The 20,535-nt window shown below is 40.9% G+C and overlaps 1 long non-coding RNA gene across 6 annotated transcripts in view; it reads right to left on the bottom strand.

The window, feature by feature from the left end:
* LOC105040775 (uncharacterized) overlaps nt 1–19,099 on the bottom strand; it is a 36,073-nt gene extending 16,974 nt beyond the window's left edge. For 4 of the 6 annotated variants that reach the window (XR_012140059.1, XR_012140062.1, XR_012140061.1 and 1 more), the window contains exons 1-2: nt 18,965–19,099; nt 13,703–13,811 (exon numbers count right to left, since the gene is read on the bottom strand). This is a non-coding gene — a long non-coding RNA (uncharacterized lncRNA). The other 2 variants (XR_012140060.1, XR_012140064.1) reach the window with 2 other exon arrangements.
* Between the last annotated feature and the right edge of the window lie 1,436 nt (nt 19,100–20,535).

Below are 20,535 nucleotides of genomic sequence, written 5' to 3'. Positions count from 1 at the left end.
GCGGCACCAGCACGCGCGCATAGGCGCGCACGGCCGGACGCATGTGCATATAAGCTCGCAAGGGTGCGCAACCTGGCATCCGAGCGCATGCAGCCTGGCACGTGGGCCTGCGCAGCCTAGGGCTTTGGCGTGCAATTGGCATGTTGGACGGAATTCTGAGTTGGCCGGTGGTTGCCTTTAATTGCCTTGGTCAGTTCTATCCAACAGCAGTTTGGGAGAGTTTTCAGTAGTTGACTCCCAACTCTTTGGAGCAATTTGCCTCCAAACAGATGGAGGATGGTTCTAAGTTGATTCCCAGCAATTGGGGTAAGTTATCCACCTCCTATGTATGCCATGCTTGCTGGCTTGTAGCAGGCAGGAGTGAGTGAGCCTGGAATATTCTAAGAGACTGTGGGCGGGTCTCTATTATCCAAAATTCTGTGAAAATTGGAATAAAGAAAATCCTTGATATTTTCTCTATGTGCCTTGATATCTTATCCCCATTCTATTTGGTGTGTGTATCTTATGGGGTGGAGAGTGTTGAGAGGCTGAACTAGATAGCAGTCTAGTGCCGCACAAGGCTTGTATTCTTGCACAAATTTTTAGGCGAGAATCAACCCTGTGACAGTTTGTATCAGAGCCAGTTTCAAGGCTCTATCGATGGAATCTTGGCCAATTTCAGTGCCAAAACAGTGAGCGTTGGGGTGGCGCTTATGCGAACGGGTGGCAACAACATGGAAGCTATCCTTAAAAAATTGTCCCAATTGGAGGCAATGATCGGAGTGCCTCAAAATGAAGCCGCTGAACCTTTGTGGTCGCAAGTGGAGAACTCGCTGGCTACATTGGCTCCGCTGCAAAAAGCCTTCGCAACGACGCAGCAACACTTGGAGATGACATTTGATGTCAGACTCCTCAAGACGGTTCTGCAAAACCCTTCGCGAAGAGATGGTGCCGTCAAGATGAAAGTCCCTGACCCAAAGCCCTCAACGGCATTCTGAGTGCCAAAGATTTAGAGAATTTCTTGTGGGACATGGAGCAATATTTCAAGGCTGTGCATACTCCTGAAGAGGAGAAAGTCTCTATCACCAGCATGTATTTGGTGGGGGATGACAAACTCTGGTGGAGAACCAGAACGGAAGATGTTACCAGGCAAAAGATTGATACTTGAGAGGTGTTGAAGTAGGAATTGAAGGATCAATTCCTCCCTTGTAATACAGCATGGGTTGCAAGGGACTCCTTAAAGAAGTTGAGGCAGACCGGTTCGGTAAGAGTGTGAAGGAGCACAGCTCTCTTAGGTTGGACATCAAGGATATGTCCAAGGCAGACAGGCTATTCAATTTTCTGTCTGGCCTCCAACCATGGGTGCAATCGGAGTTGCGACGGCAAGGTGTCAAAGACTTGCCTGCCGCATTGGATGTCGCTGATGCTTTGGTGGATTTGCGAATCAGTAAACCTAGCAATGGGCCTTCAACAAGCAAGCAACAGTTTGCTGAAAAGACTCATAAGAAGAAGCCAAAGTTCAAGAATGCTGGGGAGAAGCGGACCAAGAATGCTGATAAAGGTGAAGGTGGAGGGTTCCCACCAAAGGAGGGATCAAGCCAACTCTCATCCTGGTTGCTTCATCTGCAATAGCCCTCATCTTGCTCGAAATTATCCCAACAAGGACAAGATAAGTGCCACTATTGCCAAAAAAGCCCGTGATGATAACTCTGATTCAGAGACTACACACCAAGTTGCACCATTGTAATTGCTTGGAGCAATTTAGGCGGAGAAAGTCAAGAAATGCCCCAAACTGATGTTCATGCGTATGGGAGTCAATGGACATCAGCTTTCAGCCATGGTGGACACTGGTGCCCCCCACAGTTTTGTGGCTGAAAGGATTATACCCACTCTAGGCTTGAGTGTGGTGAAGCACCCAAGCCGTATCAAGATAGTCAATTCCCAAGCCCAGGCCGCGAGGGGCATGGCCTTTGACGTCCAAGTGACCATCGGCGGATGAGATGGTCGCATGAACCTAATGGTGGTTCTGTTGGACGACTACAACTTGATCCTTGACAATGACTTTTTCGTTGCTGCCAAAGTGGCGATATTGCCAATACTTATTTGGACTGATGATCCATGATGAGAAAAAATCTTGTTTTGTTATAGAGTGCAGCATGCCTTCGGATGCTGGTGTTCGCGAACCAAAGGTGGAGATGGTCTCCGCCATGCAGTTGGCCCGTAGATGGAAGCGGGGTCAAATGACTTACCTTGCTACTCTCATTGATGTGGGCCCTGATGAGACAGCAGAGGTGCCAAAGGAGAAGGCTGAAATTCTGTAGGAATTTGGTGATGTGATGCCTTCGAAGTTGCCTAAAGGGTTGCCACCTCGACGTACTGTGCACCACAAGATTGATCTTGTGCCCGGCACAAGACCTCCTGCCAAATCTGGAGGAGTTGCCTTGCAGAAATCTGGAGGAATCTATCCAGTAGCCTATCAGTTTGCCCGAAATCAATAGAAAATGCTGGAAGAGGCACAAGACAGTCTCAAAAAGGTAGCAAGGAGGATGAAGAAATATGCAGATAAAGGAAGTAGGCTATTGAAATTCGGTATGGGGGATAAAATTCTGCTAAAACTGACTCCTCAAATTTAAAAAGAATCAACAGTAAGAAGGTACATCGAGGTCTGATTCCAAGGTATGATGGACCCTTTGAAGTGGTGAAGAAGGTGGTTAATGTCATCTATCAATTGCATCTGTCGGAAAGGCTAAAGGTACGCACAACCTTTCATGTGAGTTATCTAAAGCCTTTTTATGAAGATGCAGATCCTTCAAGGATTCAGGTGCAACAAGCCCCACCAACAATAAAGCAACAATTTGACAAAGAGGTGAAAAAAGTTCTTAACCTTAACCATCGGACTTTGGGACACAGCAAAGAATAGAAGGATCGAGTATTTGGTCCAATGGAAGAGAAACTAGAGAACGAGGCTAGTTAGGAGAAAGAGACTTCGTTGTGACAGTTTAGAGAGGCAATCCAAACCTGTCACGCCTCCCTCCGAGGACATCGAGATCTTCGGGAGGGGGTGGTTTGTCACAGTCCCATTAGCTGGTTTTTGGGATGGCACGGGCTGATGCCTTTGCCGTGCCAATCCCAAGTATGCAGAGGCTTGGCGGCAGCTCTAGGCACCATGGTATGGCGCGAGCAAGGGTGCGCATGGCAGTGCACGCAAAGGCGCCACGGCAGGGCACGCCTTGCAGCAGGGTGTGTGCAGCAAGCACTGCACCGGTGCGGCAACGGGGCACGCACGCGTAGCGGGGCGCGCGCAGCAGCGGGGTGCGTGCAACAACAGCACACACGACAATAGGGGCACTACTGCAGTGCACACGCAAGGGCGTGTAGGGCGCGCAGCACCAGCATGCACGCATGGGCGCGCACAGCTGGACGCGTGCGCGCATGAGCTCGCAAGGGTGCGCAACCTGGCATCCGAGCGCATGTAGCCTGGCACGTGGGCGCGCGCAGCCTGGGGCTTTGGCGTACAGTTGGCATGTTGGACGGAATTCTAAGTTGGCCGGTGGTTGCCTTCGATTACCATAGTCAATTGCGGTCCAGCAACAGTTTGAGAGTTTTCAGCAGTTGACTCCCAACTCCTTGGAGCAATTTGCCTCCAAACAGATGGAAAACGATTCCAAGTTGGTTCTTAATGGTTAGGGGAAGTTGTCCACCGCCTATGTATGCCATGCTTGCTGGCTTGTAGCAGACAGGAGTGGGTGAGTGTGGGATATTCTAAGAGACTGTGGGCGGATCTCTATTATCCAGAATTCTATGAAAATTGGAATCAAGGAAATTCTTGATATTTCCTCCATGTGCCTTGATATCTTGTCCCCATTCCACTTGGTGTGTGTATCTTATGGGGTGGGGAGTGTTGAGAGGCTGAACTAAACAGCAGTCTAGTGCCGCACAAGGCTTGTATTCTTGCACAAATTTTTGGACAAGAATCAGCCCTGTGACAGTTGGTATCAGAGCTAGTTTCAAGGCTCTATCGATGGAATCTTGGCCAATTTCAGTGCCAAAACAGTGAGCGTTGGGGTGGTGCTTATGCGAACGGGTCGCAACAACATGAAAGCTATCCATGAAAGATTATCCCGATTGGAGGCTGATCGGGGTGCCTCAAAATGAAGTCGCTGAACCTGTGGTCGCAGGTGGAGAACTCGCTAGCCACATTGGCGCCGCTGCAAGAAACCTTCGCAACGGCGCAGCAACACTTGAAGGAGATGACATTTGATGTCAGACTCCTCAAGACGGTTCTGCAAAACCCTTCACGGAGAGATGGTGCCGTCAAGATGAAAGTCCCTGGCCCAAAACCCTTCAATGGCATTCGAAGTGCCAAAGATCTGGAGAATTTCTTGTGGGACATAGAGCAATATTTCAAAACTGTGCATGCTCCTGAAAAGGAGAAAGCCTCTGTCACCAACATGTATTTGGTGGGGGATGCCAAACTTTGGTGGAGAACCAGAACGGAAGATGTTGTCAGGCAAAAGATTGATACTTGAGAGGTGTTGAAGTAGGAATTAAAGAATCAATTCCTCCCTTGCAATACAGCATAGGTTGCAAGAGACTCCTTAAAGAAGTTAAAGCAGACCGGTTCGGTAAGAGAGTATGTGAAAGAGTACAGCTCTCTTATGTTGGACATCAAGGATATGTCCGAGACAGACAGGCTATTCAATTTCGTGTCTGGCCTCCAACCATGGGCGCAATCGAAGTTACGACGGCAAGGTGTCAAAGACTTGCCTGCCGCATTGACTGCCGTTGATGTCTTGGTGGATTTGCAAATCAGTAAACCCAGCAATGGGCCTTCAACAAGCAAGCCATAGTTTGCTGAGAAGACTCACAAGAAGAAGCCAAAGTTCAAGGATGCTGAAGAAAAGCGGATCAAGGATGCTGATAAAGGGAAGGCGAAGGTGGAGGATTCCCACCAAAAGAGGGATCAAGCCAACCCTCATCCTGGTTGCTTCATCTGCAATGGCCCTCATTTTGCCCGAAATTATCCCAACAAGGACAAGATAAGTGCCATTATTGCCAAAGAAGCTTGCGATGATGACTTTGATTCAAAGACTACATATCAAGTTGCACCATTGCAATTGCTTGGACCAATTCAGGCGGAGAAAGTCAAGGAATGCCCCAAATTGATGTTCATGTGTATGGGAATCAATGGACATCAGCTTTCAGCCATGGTGGACACTGATGCCACTCAGTTTTGTGGCTGAAAAGATCGTACCCACTCTAGGCTTTGGTAAAGCACCCGAGCCGTATCAAAGCAGTTAATTTCCAAGCCCAGGCCGTGAGGGGCATAGCCTTTGACGTCTAAGTGACCATTGGCGGATGGGATGGTCGCATGAACCTGATGGTGGTTCTGCTGGACGATTACGACTTGATCCTTGGCAATGACTTTTTCGTCGCTGTCAAAGTGACGATATTACCACACTTATTTAGACTGATGATCCATGATGAAAAAAAACTTTGTTTTGTTACAGGGTGCAGCATGCCTTCGAATGCTGGTGTTTGTGAACCAAAGATGGAGATGGTCTCCGCCATGCAGTTGGCCCATGAATGGAAACGAGGCCAAATGACTTACCTTACTGCTCTCATTGATGTGGGTCCTGATGAGACAGCAAAGGTGCCAAAGGAGATGGCTGAAATTCTGTAGGAATTTGATGATATGATGCCTTCGGAGTTGCCTAAAGGGTTGCCGCCTCAACGTGCTGTGGACCACAAAATTGATCTTGTGCCTGGCACAAGACCTCCTGCCAAAGCTCCTTACAGAATGTCGCTTAAGGAGTTGGCTAAATTAAAGAAGCAGTTGGGTGAACTGCTAGATGCGGAAAAGATACAACCATCCAAAGCCCCTTTCGGTGCCCCTATGTTGTTCCAGGAGAAGAAGGATAGTTCTCCTAGGCTCTATGTAGACTACAGAGGCCTAAACAAAGTCACCATCAAGAACAAGCACCCGATGCCCCTGATTTCAGATTTGTTTGATCGTTTATCCAAGGCTGCATACTTCACCAAGTTGGATCTACGATCAAGCTATTGGCAAGTAAGAATTGCTGAAGGGGATGAGCCTATAACCACTATGGTTACAAGATATGGATCCTATGAGTTCCTTGTCATGCTGTTTGACTTGACAAATGCACCTGCAACTTTCTGCAACTTAATGAATGATGTTTTTTATAATTATATCGATCAGTTTGTGATTATTTATCTGGATGATATAATTATATATAGTGATTCTTTGGAAGAACACCGAAAGCACCTTAAGTTGGTATTCAATCGGCTGAGAAAACATAAGTTGTATGTAAAGAGGAAAAAGTGTGAATTCTACTGCAAGAAAATCAATTTCCTTGGGCATGTGGTGGGCAATGGCACGATGAAGATGGATCGGAAGAAGGTGCAGGCCATTTTGGATTGGACAGCACCTACCAAAGTTGTCGAGTCGAGGAGTTTTCTTGGCTTGGCCAACTACTATCACAAATTCGTGGCTGGCCATTCCAAGAAGGCTACCTCATTGACAAATCTATTGAAGAAGGATCAGCCGTGGGTCTGGATTCAAAGGTGTCAAGAGGCCTTCGAAGAATTGAAGGTGGTGGCTGTTTCTTCAGAATCGGTGCTCAAGTTGCCTGATTTTATGAAGCCTTTTGAAGTGCATACCGATGCCTCCGATAAGGCTGTTGGGGGTGTGCTGGTACAAGAGGGATATCCGATTGCCTTTGAAAGTTGAAAACTCAAGGAGGCGGAACAGCAATATTCTGCCCATGAGAAAGAGATGCTGACTGTGGTGCATTGCTTGAGGACATGACGGGTCTACCTGTTGGGTATCAAGTTCGTGGTGAAAACTGATAATGTGGCTAACATATTTTTCTCGACGTAGAAAAAGCTCTCCTAGACAGGCTCGGTGGCAGGAGTTCTTGGCTGAATATGACTTGAGAGTGGAGCATAAATCTGGGAGACATAACCAGGTTGCTGATGCCTTGAGTTGGAAAGGCATCGTGGAAGTGGCTGCTGCCATTTTCTTTGTTGAAGCAGACTTCACCGACAAGATTCGATGGCGGCACAGTCAGATAAAGGCTACCAAAAGTTGTTTCAACAAGTTCAAGATGGTGTAACCCAGAGATATTGGGTTGAAGACGGTCTATTGATGGATAAAGGTAATAGACTATATATCCCTGATGGCAGAGGACTGAAGAGACAACTCATGAGTCCCATGATTTTCGATGGGCGGGACACCCGAAAAGGGAGCACATGATGGCTCTCTTGTCCTGTACATTCGTATGGCGAAGATGGAAGACATTAAGGCTTATGTCCGATCTTGCTTGGTGTGCCAGCAAGACAAGGTGGAGAGGCACAAGGAGGCAGGTCTCCTACAACCATTGCCTATTACGGAGAAGCCATGGATTTCGATATCCATGGACTTCATCAGTGGCTTTCCTAAGATTGAAGGTATGTCTTCTATCATGATGGTTGTTGATCGCTTCTCCAAGTATGCTGTTTTTGTCCCAGTACCAGAAGCATGTCCAGCGAAGACTGCTGCAGCATGTCCAGCGGAGACTGCTGCAGACTTGTTCTACCGAAATATGGTGAAATATTTCGGATTACCTTCAGATATTATCAGTGATAGAGATGCTCGGTTCACGAGGAGATTTTGGACCTCTTCCAATTGATGGGTTCTGAACTGAAATTCTACACAGCAAACCATCCTCAAACTGATGGTCAGACAGAGAGGATGAATGATCTGCTGAAGAAGTATCTTAGGCACTATGTGACAGCCAGCCAAAGAAATTGGCTGAAGTTGTTAGACACCGCTTAGTTCTGCTACAATCTTCATCGATCTTTTGCAACAGGGTTCAGTCTTTTCAAGTTGGCAACTGGACGGCAACCTCTTATCCCTCAAAAAGTTGCCTAGCAGAAATCTGAGACAATCTGTCCAGCAGCCTATCGATTTGTCCGAAATCAGCAGGAAATGCTGGAAGAGGCGCAAGACAGTCTCAATAAGACAGCGAGGAGGATGAAAAATATGCAAATAAAGGGCGCAGGCCATTGAAATTCGGTGTGAAAGATAAAGTTCTGCTGAAACTGACTCCTTAAATTTGAAAAAGAATCAACAGTAAGAAAATGTCGCCTATCGATTGCATCTGTCGGAAAGGCTAAAGGTACATCCAATCTTTCATGTGAGTTATCTAAAGCTTTTTTATGAAGATGCAGATCCTTCAAGGATTCAGATGCAACGAGCCCCACCAACAATAAGACAACAGTTTGAGTAAGAGGTAGAGAAAGTTCTTGACCATCAAACTTTGGGACACAGCAAGAAAAATAGAAAGATCGAGTATTTGGTCCAATGGAAAGAAAAACTAGAGAACGAAGTTAGTTGGAAGAAAGAGACTTCATTGTGGTAGTTTGGAGAGGCAATCCAAACTTACCTGTCACGCCTCCCTTCGAGGACGTCGGGATCTTCAGATGGGGATGGTTTGTCACAGTCCCATTAGCTGACTTTTGTTTGGGATGGCACGGCTGATGCCTCTGCCGTGCCAATTCCAAGTGTGCAGAGGCTTGGTGAGAGCTCTACAAGGAAAAGGCATGGCCTGGTGCTCGGATGGCCAGGCCAATACTTGGTCTGGCCATCCGAGCATCAGGCCATGCCTTTTCCTTACAAAGCTCCCCCCAAGCCTCTGCACACTTGGGATTGGCACGACAAAGGCATCAGCCCGTGCCATTCCAAAAGCCAGCTAATGGGACTGTGACAAACCACCCCCACCCAAAGATCTCGACGTCCTCGAAGGGAGGCATGACAGATAAGTTTGGATTGCCTCTCCAAACTGCCACAATGAAGTCTCTTTCTCCCAACTAGCCTCGTTCTCTAGTTCTCCTTTTCATTGGACCAAATACTCGATCCTTTTATTCTTCTTGCTGTGTCCCAAAATCTGGTGGTCAAGAACTTTCTCCACCTCCTAGTCAAACTGTTGCCTTATTGTTGGTGAGGCTCGTTGCACCTGAATCCTTAAAGAATCTGCATCTTTATGAAAAGGCTTTAGATAACTTACATGAAAGATTGAATGTACCTTTAGCCTTTTCGGCAGATACAACCAATAGGCGACATTTTCCACCTTCACCACTTCAAAGGGTCCATCATATCTTGGAATCAGGCCTCGGTGTATCTTCTTACTATTGATCCTTTTTCAAATTTGAGGAGTCAGTTTCAGCAAAACTTTATCCCCCACACCGAATTTCAATGGCCTGCGCCCTTTATCTGCATATTTCTTCATCCTCCTCGCTGCCTTATTGAGATTGTCTTGCGTCTCTTCCAGTATTTTCTATTGATTCGGACAAACCGATAGGCTGCTGGACAGATTCTCCCAGATTTCTGCAAGGCAACTTCTTGAGGGGTAAGAGGTTGTCGTCCAGTCGCCAACTCAAAAAGACTGAACCCTGTTGCAGAAGATCGATGAAGATTGTAGCAGAACTGAGCGGTGTCTAACAGCTTCAGCCAATTCTTTTAGCTGGCTGTCACTAATGCTTGAGATACTCCTCCAGCAGAGCATTCATCCTCTCCGTCTGACCATCAATTTGAGGATGGTTTGCTGTGGAGAACTTTAGTTCAGAACCCATCAATTGAAAGAGATAGATCCAAAATCTTTTTGTGAATCGAGCATCTCTATTACTGATAATATCTGAAGGCAATCCGAAATGTTTCACCACATTTCGGTAGAACAAGTTTGCAGCAGTCTCCGCTGGACATGCTTCTGGCACTGGGACAAAAACAGCATACTTGAAAAAGCGATCAACAACCACCATGATAAAAGACATACCTTCAATCTTAGGAAAGCCACTGATAAAGTCCATGGATACCGAAACCCATGGCTTCTCCACAATAGGCAATGGTTGTAGGAGACCCGCCTCCTTGCGCCTCTCCACCTTGTCTTGCTAGCACACCAAGCAAGATCGAACATAAGCCTCAATGTCCTCCTCCATCTTCGCCCATACAAATGTACGAGACAAGAGAGCCATAATGCGCTCCCTTCCTGGATGTCCCGTCATTGGGAATCATGGGACTCCCTCATGAGTTGTCTCAGTTTTTTGCCATCAGGGACATATAGTCTATTGCCTTTACCCATCAATAGACCGTCTTCAACCCAATATCTCCGGGTCACACCATCCCGAACTTGTTGAAGCAACTTTTGGTAGCCTTTATCCGACTGAGCCGCCACCCGAATCTTATTGGTGAAGTCTGCTTCAACAGAGGAAATGGCAGCAGCCACTTCCACGATGCCTTTCTGACTCAAGGCATCAACAACCTGATTGTGCCTCTCAGGTTTATGCTCCCACTCCAAGTCATATTCAGCCAAGAACTCCAGCCACCGAGCCTATCTAAGAGAGCTTTTTCTGCGTCAAGAAAAATATGTTAGCTACATTATCAGTTTTCATCATGAACTTGGTATCCAACAGGTAGACCCGCCATGTCCTCGAGCAATGCACCACAACCAGCATCTCTTTCTCATAGGCAGAATATCGCTGTTCCGCCTCCTTGAGTTTCCAACTTTCAAAGGCAACCGGATGTCCCTCTTGCACCAGCACACCCCCAACAGTTTTATCGGAGGCATCGATATGCACTTCAAAAGAAACTATATATAGTTAAGGTGAATGAGATTAAAACTTTAAAGCATTAGGTGCATGATAAGAATCATAAAAGATTATGAGGTTGATAAATACTTGCTATGATAGTTTGTTATAGAAATAAATGGGACAAAATAATCTTGCAAGTGAATTTATTCATCGTTTTCTCATCTGAAAAGAGTTGAAATCAAACTAGTTTACATGGCAATTGAATAGCACCCAAAAAAAAGATATGGTAGCATATTCATAAATAAAATAGTTGCAGACACCTTTTAGTCCGTATGATACCTAACCACTAACACACTACAAGTTGGTTGATGACATAAATGCCCATGACAGTGCCATAGATTTGCAGTCCAAGCACAACAACAAATGCACATCAATAATAAGGGCAACATAGTTGCTGCAATTAAAAATAATGCCACAGAGCAAATGATAGCATATTTGAAATACCATACTAGAGTATAAACAGCAAAAAAAGAATACCAAATACTGCAACTTTGACATTGAGTAGTAGGAGATGTTTTTGTGAGTATCTCCAGTAGAAAATTCACCTTTATTTGAATATCATTATGTCCAAATCCTAATCTAGCTTCCAAAGATTGAAGATGCAACATGATAAATGATCCTAACAAAGTAAACAGACTGAAAAAAGATGTTGAATATTATAGGACACCATGTAGCTGCTCCTCAAGTACCGGTGAGAATAGAAGAAGCATATCAAAATATAAAGGCAAAATAACAGGGAAATGAGAAGCCCCTGAATCCACAGGCTTGAGAAAAACCACCCAGATCTCCTATCTACCTCTGCTCTTGGCAGCTTCTGCAAGCACATTAACAATTGCTGTTTTCCTAGTGCTGGCCATAAAACAGCCAAATTCACAAGGAACAAGGATTGCAAACAAATGTCATCACTCACCTTGCTCAGGGATATTTTAACGACAGCAACCTTAGCATCTGGAACAACAAATAAGATAGCAACCTTCAAAATCAACATTTAGCATTGCTTTTCCTTATACAGAAAACTTCAAATCTATGTCTGCAGACAGAAGTTTATAATCACCTGTAGAGATGGACGATAATTTTGCGCATAAGCAACAAAATTTTCTGCTTCCTCTAGTATATAAAATCACATCCAAAACTAATTTTTTAGGGGCTGTTTGGATAATTGTGCCAGATGAGAGCAATAACTAAGAAAGAAGAAGGAAAAGAGAAGTGGGAGTGCTCAGCAGACCTGTCAAACTTCCAATCCCAATTTATAATTTATTCCATCTCAGACATGATTTTTCTTATCCCAAGAAAATCAGGATTTGATGATCAAAAAGTGCAATAATCCTTTAAACTCCATTTATTTCCTTTCTCTTTTCAAATTGGAACTCTGGTTGGGAATAGATAATATGTGGACAAAGCGTCCAGGCATCTAAACAGCCCCTTAACGTTGTGGCTTTGATGTTTGAATATAAGATCCCATTTATAAATTTAATTATTTCATATGAGGATTATTTGAGTTCAACCATGGTGGATCATCATTCCCTCATAAAAATTGATCATAATCCTGATCATGAATTTAGCTCAATAAGCTATTCAATTATTCTGTCCGTCCTTTCCTCAATTCAGGAAGCAGAACAAATATTGGGAAGAGGATCAAGTCTTCCATAAATTCAACATTGCTTCATGGGCATTTCTTTTGGTATTCTTCAAGATATATGTAGACATGAAGTAAAGCAAAGAACAAGCGAAACTAGTTAAAAGTCAAAATCTTGGTTGTGTTACCATTTGCTTCATCAGAGTTTTCAAGCATATATTACTTGATATGCTTTGACAATATGCACATAATAATCACAAACCCAACACAGAGATGATTTACAAATGAATCAGGGAAAAAGTTCTCTGCTTTGTTGCTCTCCAGTAGGATTCATCATACAAAGTTTGAAGCTTGACAGGACAGTATGACCGCATGAAATACCAGCAATCCTATACAAAAGTTAAACCTATGTTCTGAGATGTCACATCAGATCTTAGAAATAGAAGAGTTTCTCAAGCAACTCCTTGTAAACAGGGATATGCATACAGATGTCACAAAAGACACTGAAAGAACGGGGCATATACATACCCAAATCAATAAACTATTCATATAATAAGCATAGTGGAGTTTTAAAGATCTAGCACTTATGAGGAACTTTTAGTTAGCAAATCATCAACATTGACAATTAGGTGAGCTTTGACATTTGGATTTGGTCCTCAATGTCCAATGGTGTATTTATATTAAGTAACAACACCAGCATATTTATCTCAATGATCAACTTAACATTCTTATATCTGAATCTTTGGTATTTGATATGGTTACCTAAATCTAGATCTCAAAAATTTTCCACAAACCCTAAAAAATAACTCAACCAAGCCTTGATCCCAAACTAGTTGAAATCAGCTACATTAATCCCTTTCCTCCATTTTGGTCAGTTTAGAGCCATACTTTGTAAGAGATATTAACATATTAAGCCCCTCTTTACTACTTTGTCCCTCATGATTTTTGATCCACCTATGCCCCTTTCCTCCTACATGAGTCAAATCACTTTATTCAGTGCATCCCTCGATCTACATTGCATATGTCCAAGCCATCTGAGGGAGTACCTAATTGATAAAAGAACTCATTTGCTAAAAATGAATCTCATCAAGAACTTCCACCAATCCAGCTAGAGAAACCAAAGAAATAAACCAGATTAGCAACATTTTTTAAATCAGCATTCTTGGGAATGAAAAGGAATTTTTCAACATACTGGAAACTGGAGCATATTTTCTTCAGACATCTGACTGTCAATTTCAGGATAACAGATCTCTAATCTCCAGCAGCACCCAAAAAAAATAAGAAAGTGTTTTTTTTTTTCAGAGTACAGCAAGAAAAGGAAAAAAAATTTAGAAAGTTAAAGCTATAATCACAAAATAACAAGTCCCATAAAGAAATCAAAATTCTCTAGATCTAGAAGAACCAAAGAAGCTGATCCACAGAACAACAAATCTGCAATTCCAAATTACCATGCTTGAGGACCAAAATGATAAAATAATGGTACAACATATAAGAGCTTACCTTGTTCCTCATATTTTTTCAGGAGGCAATATACTGGAACCTTCTTTTAACTCCTAAAGGCATTGCCGCATAATCGTTACCTAAACAAGAAAACTAGTGTTTTGAGTTCCTGAAAAAACAAAAGAGCCATTAATTTTCCAGCATTATTTTTACTGTCTTTTCAGAGAGAGAGAGAGAGAGTAGATTGCCAAGAGAGGATCTCTAGAATAGGAGAGCACACAAAACATGTCATATTTCAAAGCAGAAAGAGTGAAGGTGCCAAGTTGGAGGTTCTGTGGGGGACTAATTGGTCATTTAGTCTTTTTACTTCAATTTTCTTGTTGTGCACCTTATCATATAGAAACCAGGAAACTTCCAAGTCCCTTATAAAAACTGATCAGTTTCGGATGAATGTCGGGAAACTGCACTAGGTCAATTTTGTCCACACAAGGTGATGCATGTGTGTGAGCGCCATCACATGCATTTGATCTTGCATCATGACCATAAAAGTTGGTGAACCATGGCTACAGTATTTGTGCTCTGGAGATAAAAAGTAGAATCCTGCTCTTCTGTTGTTGTGGAGTTGGGGGGTGGGGGGGTGGACTGGTTCAAAGATTTGATAGGATGGAAAAACAAGAATATAACTCAAAAAGGATTAATCTAGTAGAAGTGACAAATCAAATAAAAACAATTTCATAACACATGAAATGCAAAAGAGCAAAGTAAGTTTTAAGTTTGAACAAGAAATGCAGAACATAGAAATGATTTGAAATCTTTCATAACAAAGGAACAAATCTAGGCAAAGTAAAAACAAACTCAAATTTTGGAAAGGAAATGCAATACGAGATTGAAGAAAAAACAATTCAGAAAAAAAAAACATACACATTAAACTGAATAAGATTATCAGATAACTTAGCAAAACAAATTTATCAAAAACAAAAGATCCAATGATCTATTAAAATAATCAAAGAATAAAAAAATAAAAGTTAATAATAATAAAATACAGTAATTTAACATGTGGTCTTTCCATGGACCTGTGTGTAAGAAAAAGGGCCTGTTGATCGGTCCTCTAATTTCCAGTCCCCATCCCGTCTATCACCACATTATGGCTTAGATGCTTTAAAGGGACTGGCCATTGAAAAATCTTCCCCAGATGCACAGGGTGTTAAAAAGTTTTAGTCAACAAGGGCTTTTTGTTAGAGTATGGTTATGTCCCAATGGGACGGGGGCTGTCTCGGCTGTCCTATCCCCTTTCTATGAGAAAACAAGACTAGGATAGGGTAGGGACTCCGAACCCCATGCACGTGAGGAGAGAAGAAGAAAGATGATAGCAAGAAATAAAGGAAAGATGAAAAAAATAAAAAAGTGAAAGAAATAAAGAAGAAAAATGAAAGGAAAAAGGAAAGGAGAAGAAAAGGGAAAGAAGAAAAGAAGGAAGAAGAGAAAGAGAAAGAACAAGAAAAAGAAAAAAAGAAAGAAGAAAGAAAGGGATAAGAAAAAAGAAAAAAGAAATAAAGAAAGGAAGATAGAAGAAAAAGAAAAAAAAAAAGAAAGAAAAGAAAGGGAGAGAGACGGAGGATATATACCAACCATTGTCGGGATAGGAAGGAACAGCGGAGCATCCCGTTTCATGGAGAAACAGGGACACCTCCGTTCCATGGGATTTAAAACCTTATCATGGTCCACATAGAAAGCGGTTATTAAGTTCCCCAATAAAATATGAGACAACATAAATAGATTTCAAAAAAAATAAATATTAGAAATAAAAAAGATCTTTGATAGACAAATATATATATATATATATATATATAAGGAATAAACAAAAAGGAGCTTAGGAAGTGACTAAGAAACCACTTTATGGGATTGAAAAAGCTGAACCTTTTGGAAACAGAATGTACAAGTTCAAGTAAAGAATCAAGATTTAATAATTTAGAACAAAACAAATCTATTATAAAAGGAAATCAGGTAGGGAAAATGGATATAACTCGAATAAGGTAAAACTAACCAAAAAAATTAACCAACTCAAAATGTAAATTAAAACCAATATGTAAAAGAACACTAGAGCAAAGAAATGAAGACTCATAAAAATGAAAAGCATCATAACTTTTGTTTTGGCAAACAAAAGAAAGATCTAAAAGAATAATAATGAAAGAAACTTTAAAAATTAAAAACTACAACTGAAGAAAAAGCAATTTCATAACACATGAAATGCAAAAGAGCAAAATAAGTTACTTTTAAGTTTGAACAGGAAATGCAGAACATGGATATGATTTGCAATCTTTGATAACAAAGGAACAAATCTAGGCAAAGTAAAAATAAGCTCAAAATTTGGAAAGGAAATGTAATATGAGATTGAAGAAAGAACAATTCAGAAAAAAAAAACATACACATTAAACCAATTAAGATTATCAGATAATTTAGCAAAATAAATTTATCAAAAACAAGAGATCCAATAATCTATTAAAATAATCAAAGAAATAAAATACATAAAAATTAATAATAATAAAATACAGTAACTTAACATGTGGTCTCTCCATGGACCTGTGTGTGAGAAAAAGGGCTTGTTGATTGGTCCTCTAATTTCTAGTCCCTGTCCCATCCGTCACCACACCATGGCTTATATGCTTTTAAGGGACTGGCTATTGAAAAAATTTCACCAGGTGCACCAGGTGTTAAACAGTTTTAGTCAACAAGGGCTTTTTGTTAGAGTATGGTGACTATGGTCCACATAGAAACTGGTCATTAAGGTCCCCAATAAAATATGAATAACAAGAATAGATTTCAAGAAAAATGAATATTAGACATAAAAAGATCCTCAATAAACAAAAAAAATAGAAATGGGTAAACAATAAGGAGCTTAGAAAGTGAGTTGAAGCTGAATCTTTTGGAAACAAAGTGTTGTCAAGTAGAGAACAGGATTTAATAATTCAGAACAAACAAATCTATTAAGGAAATCAGGTAGGGAAAATGGATACAACTCAAATAAGGAAAAACTAACCAAATAAATGAACCAACTCAAAAAGTAAACTAAAACCGATATGTAAAACAACACTAGAGCAAAGAAGTGAAGACTCATAAAAATGAAAAGTATTATAACTTTTGTTTTGACAAACAAAAGAAAGATCTAAAAGAATAATAATGAAAGAAACTTTCAAAATTAAAAACTACAACTGAAGAAGCTGACAATTTAGAAACAAAAATAAATGTTTTCAAGTAAGCAATTGTTCAACACCTCAGCAAAAAGCCCTAAAGATAGAACTAAATGCCAGGCCAAGTCTGAGTCAGGTTCCATTGATCAAGTTTACTGGGATACCTGCTAACCCTTCATAGACCATATACCGTTAGTTAACATCCAAGATTAGATAGAAGGTTGTGATCCTGCAAGATAAGTGAAATCAGATGAAAAAATCATGGTTCATACTGATAACCAATTCTTAAATCTAACTGTACCAAATTCCTCCATGGAAAAAGCAAGACTTAAAGGAAGCTGCAAATAGCTAAAAAGAATAGGGGGTAAGGAACTTAGTATATCTGCAACAAAGGTAGAGTGGGAGAGGGGCAGAAGTTGTCAAGATGTATAACAAACTGAAATAGACTACATGATAAGGACAACAGATATGTGTCAGTGGTTATAACTAAAATAGTTTGATGTGATAAACAACATCCAACTGACCCTTACCAGTCCATAGAAGTATAGGCTGTCACATTATATAAAACTGTAGAACATGTTTAGCATATTCTCTTTATATATTTTACATCCTGAATGGTCATGTTTGCTTGAAAAAAGACAACCTACCTTTTATTTTTACAACAACACTTTATAGTTTGAATAAGTTCTTGAAATAGGATTCGATCAATTTGTATCTCCCAAAGCATCAGTTTCTGGAGAAAAGTGAGATTCTTCCAGCAAACGCATTGTTCTTCTTAAAAAATATATGCATTCAATACCAAATATGGTTAAAGCATGACCACAAATACTCATAGAATAATGATAATCATTGATACTCGCAGAATAATGATAATCATTAAATTTTGAAATCATTTGGAAATTAATATTTTGAAGAGAAGAAGCAATCTCCTGTGATATGAAAGCCAATTCATACCCAAAGTGAATAAGTTGAGAAATAAAAATAGAAAAGAAAAATAAAATAGCCCAGCCTGAAAGTGATGGCGCTCAGGACACCAAGAAAGAAGTGAGCAGAAAGCCCAAGTTAATTTTCCACTGTAAACACAAGTTTATCATAATTACATCATTTAGCATGCCAAAACATTATGATAATGACCAAGAATAAAATTACAAAAAGATCAGATGATCAAAGACCACCAATAATATAGACGACATAATACTTCACCCATTAACATAGATAGAAGCTATGTTCATTCCATGAATCCTAATTCACAGAAAAGACACAGACATGATTTAAGACCACCAATACCATAAACAAACAGATATTGACATTAGCATATATAGAGTAGAGAGGCCAAGTCTATTTCTGCAAACATAATCTCTAGAAAACCAAATTTTCAGTATTAGACAACATCAGTGATAACACTAGAGCAACTGTCAAAGAAATACAAGAAACGTTCCTACCAGAGTACACCTTAATCAAAAAATTAAAACTACAAAGCAAGAAATTCTTTCTACTAAATCTTGCATCAAGAAAGTTAAGACAGGTCATCAACTGTCTTCCAAAAACCCTAATCTCGAATCAGGGTAAAGGCATATCAAAGAACAAAAAAAAAAAAAAAAAAAAAAAAAACAAAACAAAACAAAAAAAAAAAGAAAAAAGAAAAACTAGAAATACCTTCAGACGGTTTCAAGAAACCGTCAACTTACCCAATTCAAAATGGACTAGCATAAAGATTTAACTTTCAAGAACTTTTGTCTTGAACACTGATAAATATCTCTTTTTTGAGGGTTGAAACACCGATAAATATCAATATTTCAAAAAAGAAATCCTACATCACCTATGAACATATTATGCTCTACATATTATGCTCCCAGCTCCATATCGTTCCAAGGCAAGTCACTGGTAATACGGAGCATTAGGAGATCAATACACTTCATAACACACCTACTAGCATCGAAGCCCTAATTTCTGCATTAAAGCTCTCAATATCCAAAGAAAAAAATAGAAGAATATCGACTGAAATACCCTAAAATAAGATAAAACCTAAATTTTCTCGAAGAACGATCTCAAGAAGCATCAAGAACGACCAAAGAAGAAAGCCAAGAACTCATACCTCGATCCGCACGACCAAAGACAAGCTAAGAACTCGTACCTCGATCCGAAAAGATTCCCATCTGTGCGACGATGGCAATTCTTCTCCGGTGGATGAGATCGGAGCTCCAGTCGGGAGAAACAAGAAACTCCATTTCCAAAGCGGGAGGAAAGTAGATGACCCCTGACATTGGAGCAAACCCCGGGGCTTGGAGGGAGGGGGGTTCTTTTATGGCCTACGAGGGATACGGTGTAAGTCCTGTAGAAATATACGTTATGATGTATAAACCGTAACGTCGGTTAGTTACGCTCGCGTATATTGGAAGGCAGATCTAATGTGGTGGCTTACGGTGCAAGTCGTATACGAAACGTAATGTGGGAAGACTCGAAAAGGGCGCGTGGATTGGACATAGGGATCGGGATCCTCCAACGGTCGAATTAATTTGAGATGGCAGCGGTCCCATCGCGGCTTAGGGAAGGAGGCAAATAAAAGCGGATTCATTAACCCGTAAATTTTCGTCGAATTCTTGGATTTTTTTGATCATCTCGTGGCAAGTGATGGATTAGAACTATGGAACGGAGGGGTGTACGTTCTCGGGGCCCCACGGATCAGGAAACATATCCACCTATGCCGAACAGCGGGGCGGATAGAGCTAGCTTCAAGGAATTGGAGAACTTCATTGGACTTTTTTATGTAATCAGTGTGTGTTACGGGGAATGAGGGTACCAGTGGATGGATGGGTGGATGGGGCCGTGCCATCAAACTGCAACATGGCTGGAGTTTTTTTCCCCAATTTTCCAAACTACAAAATCGGCATTATAAGACGAGTAATTCCTATATCGATTGTTATGGTCCCACCATATAAGGTTCATGTGGCTACTGGTATACTTGGTAGCAAGCCATTAAGTTAGTTATAGGAAAGTGGTTTGTAGATATGGCTCATGTATGGAGTATGGTATAAATTGTTAAGTGTTACAAGCTGGCATAACCAATGGCACACAAATACCTTAATGTGAACTTACTTAGAGAGCCTAAACTTTCAAAAATTTATTTCCTATCATGAAGCCACTAGCATATGTAAAGTTGTCATTGCTCATCATTTTTCGCCTACTTTAATTGATTTAATTCAAATTAGAGATCATGATAATTTCAAATAGTATAACATGACAGCTTTCACTATTTCAATTTCAAGTGGCTTCACCTAGAACTAAAGGCCTAGAGAACTAAGGCCTAGAGAACGCCAAACTCTAAGATTAAAAAGAAAAAAAAAACTTAAAAAATAAAGAAACGAATCAATTTGCAACCAATTGCATACTAGTTAGTACTTTACATCTATAAGCTCAGATTTTCCATATAAATTTCTCCTTCACTAAAAGGAGTATATGGGCCTATTTGCAACTGTGTATTAGAAATATCAGAATATATATATATGTTCCAATAAATAAGGGTACAATTGAATTGAGCAAACTAGCTAGAGGCTCAAGCTCTCAATTAAAAATACTTGATGTTGGGACAAGTCAATCGACTCCCGACTCCGACTCTATATCGACCACATGAACATATTACGTCGACTCACGATCGACTGATCGACCAATAGTCAGCAACTATCAACTAACAACAGAACTCAATTA

This window comes from Elaeis guineensis, chromosome 3 (genome assembly GCF_000442705.2).
Source record: "Elaeis guineensis isolate ETL-2024a chromosome 3, EG11, whole genome shotgun sequence".
Lineage (NCBI taxonomy): Eukaryota > Viridiplantae > Streptophyta > Magnoliopsida > Arecales > Arecaceae > Elaeis > Elaeis guineensis.
Note: the sequence above shows the minus strand (reverse complement) of the source record. Positions and strands in the feature narration are given on the sequence as shown.